The 3,206-nt window shown below is 31.6% G+C and overlaps 1 pseudogene; it reads left to right on the forward strand.

Annotated features, from left to right (window-relative positions):
* The first annotated feature begins 758 nt into the window (after window positions 1-758).
* On the forward strand, window positions 759-1,840 carry LOC145669947 (NADH-ubiquinone oxidoreductase chain 5 pseudogene; annotated as a pseudogene).
* Window positions 1,841-3,206: the final 1,366 nt, after the last annotated feature.

The following is a 3,206-nucleotide window of genomic DNA, read 5'->3' on the forward strand; positions in this document are numbered from 1 at the left end:
TTAAACAATATACGATTTAAGTAGTGTTTAGTAGTGTTCATTTTTTCAAGTGACTAGGGCCATTGTATTCATGCCCCATCCCTTAGTTATGATCCGAGTATTGTAAATCATATCCTTAAAATTAAGAGTTTTTTGAGCATACAGAAAACCAACTGAGCAAGTTGTTCAAGGTCCTCCTATTGCTTGTTGAGATCAACGAACGCAAGATCGCCTAGAGTGCACTCGAGAGGCTCACGTAGAAGACAATTACCGGTATATAATATTCACCATTTGAAAATATTATTTCACTATAAGCAGTGATCGGGAAGTAATTTTTCAAAAGCAGCAGCTCTACAAGTACATGATGAAAAATGCAGTTCGCTAAAACTGTTAATGTTTTTCAGAAACGAATTCGCTACCTCTCTTGTCAGTAACACAGTTTACTTGGCATCATGCATTATGTCATCGCATATACTAGCCTAATTGAACTTAAAAGTTTGGTTAAAATATTACATAATAGCTTAGTCTGCTATTACTAAAGTTTAGAATAAAATTTTAGTTTGTGGAACTAAAGAAGGTTTAATTGCCCTTAAGCCATGGTTTGACTTTCTTCAATTTGTGTTACTAGATTTGCCTTTTTAAATAAAATAAGTATTCTTTTATTCATAATAGGCTTGAGTTTTTTAATCAATATATATAGTGTATTTATTGAGTGAGAAGTTATTTCTTTTAATAGAAATAAAATTATTATAACTCTTCTATTTGAATGAATATCATTTATGTTTATAAGATTTGTGCTTTATATTTCTAGAATAGTAATTTATTACAGTGAACAGTATATAGGATCCGAGCGATATCTTAATCGGTTTATTATACTTGTATTAATATTTGTTCTTTCAATAGTTTTATTGATTGTTTCTCCTAATTTAATTAGAATCCTACTTGGCTGGGATGGATTAGGGTTAGTATCATATTGTTTAGTTATTTATTATGAAAATGTGCGGTCTTATAACGCAGGTATGTTGACTGCCCTTTCTAATCGTATTGGAGACGTAGCAATTTTATTAGCTATTGCTTGAATATTGAATTATGGAAGTTGAAATTATGTCTTTTATTTGCATAGAGTTTTAAATAAAAATGAGATAGTAATTATTTCTAGTTTGATTATTTTGGCAGCAATAACGAAAAGTGCACAAATTCCTTTTTCTGCGTGGCTGCCAGCAGCAATGGCTGCTCCTACACCAGTATCAGCATTAGTTCACTCTTCTACACTTGTAACTGCTGGAGTTTATTTGTTAATTCGTTTTAGAGACGTTTTATTGAGTGTTTATATGGGAGATGTGTTGCTTTTATTATCAGGATTGACAATATTTATAGCTGGCATCGGTGCTAATTACGAATATGATTTAAAGAAGATTATTGCTTTATCTACTTTAAGTCAGCTTGCTCTTATAATAATAATTTTGTCTATAGGATTTCCCGTATTAGCTTTTTTCATTTATTGACACATGCTTTATTTAAGGCATTACTTTTTTTATGTGCAGGAGCAATTATTCATGGTGTGGGGGACACACAAGATATTCGTAGAATAGGAGCACTTGTAAGTCAGATGCCGCTCACTTTATCTTCTTTAAATGTAGCTAACTTGGCTTTATGTGGAATACCATTTTTAGCTGGGTTTTATTCTAAGGACTTAATTTTGGAAATTTCTTCTTTGTCTTTAATTAATGTAGTCAGCTTTTTCTTATTATTTTTTTCTACGGGCTTAACTGTATGTTATTCAGTACGTTTAAGATTTTATTTATCGGGTAAGAGCTTTGGGGGTGCTAATATTCATTCTATTAGTGATAACGAAGGTTGAGTTATATGTAAGGGAATATTAGGATTGGTAGTGATGGCAATTTTATGAGGTGCACAACATTGAGTTGACTGATTTTTCCTACTGTTAATTGTGTTGTTCTACTTTTATACCTAAAAATAGGTGCCCTGCTTGTAAGTGTAGTAGGTTTGTGGGTTGGTATTTTATTATCAAGTTATTCTATTGGGCAGTCTTTAGTGTGTATGAAATTTTATTTTAGCTCTACAATAATAGGAAGCATATGATTTTTACCTTATCAACAAATTATATTATTAAATTACCTTTATATGTAGGGGGCGCATATTATAATAATATTGATCAAGGGTGGAGAGAATGTCTTGGCGCTCAAGGCATGTATGCTAGTTTTAAGGACGGTTCAATGTTAATTCAACATTCACAAGATAATTTATTTAAAATGTATTTATTAATTTTTTTAATCTTTACAATTTTCCTCTGCTTCTTTATATTTGTGTATTTAGGTAGCTTATATTGACAGCATAGTATTGAAGATACTAAGAAGAAATTATGTTCTCTAAATATACTCCCTGAGAAGAGCACTCTCTTTTTTACCCTGAAAAGGTAATGCAATATTTATACTAAGGGGGTTATATTATTTTATATTAAGAGATGTTAACGGTACAATCCGCAAAAGATAAAAGTTAGCAGCTTCTTCTTGATTATTCACATCTCCTTAGTTGGGGTGTAGAATCCCAATAGTATCATTAACAGTGAAATGCCTCTTTTTGGCTTCAACTAACAAGCAGGGGCCAAGAGGCCAAAGGCTCAGGTCGAAACTGAGTGCAATTGTTTGCTTCCTACTTATGAGATAAGTTGACAGCAACACCTTTTGGTTGCAAACCAAATATTATATTTAACTATTATCCCATTCCATTTAGTTGGCTCATGTTAGGGATCCTTGATTTCATTCATGATAAAGGCCTATTAGAAGAATTACCAAGAATGTTAGTCTGACGAGAGATCAGGATAATGTATTAGTGTTGTTAATAGTAATTGTTATTGGGAGTAGAAGGGCAATTTCTACATCGAAGAGGAGAAAGATTGCAGCAATAAGGAAGAATCGTAATGAGAAGGGAATTCGAGCTGATGACTTAGGGTCGAATCCACATTCAAAGGGGGGATTTTTTTCTCGGTCATTAATAACTTTTTTGAAAAGAAGAGTTGAAATAGCTATAACAATTAAGCAAATAATAATAGTTAATAGACCAGTTGTTAAAACTGTATTAATTGCCTATTTCACTTAAGTGAACCTTTTGATTGGAAATCAAATATACTATATATATATATATATTAAATAGGCTAACCACCTCATCAATAAATAGAAATATAAAGGAATAGTCATATTACATCT

This window comes from Thermobia domestica, chromosome 14 (assembly GCF_964235325.1).
Source record: "Thermobia domestica chromosome 14, izTheDome1.hap1.1, whole genome shotgun sequence".
Lineage (NCBI taxonomy): Eukaryota > Metazoa > Arthropoda > Insecta > Zygentoma > Lepismatidae > Thermobia > Thermobia domestica.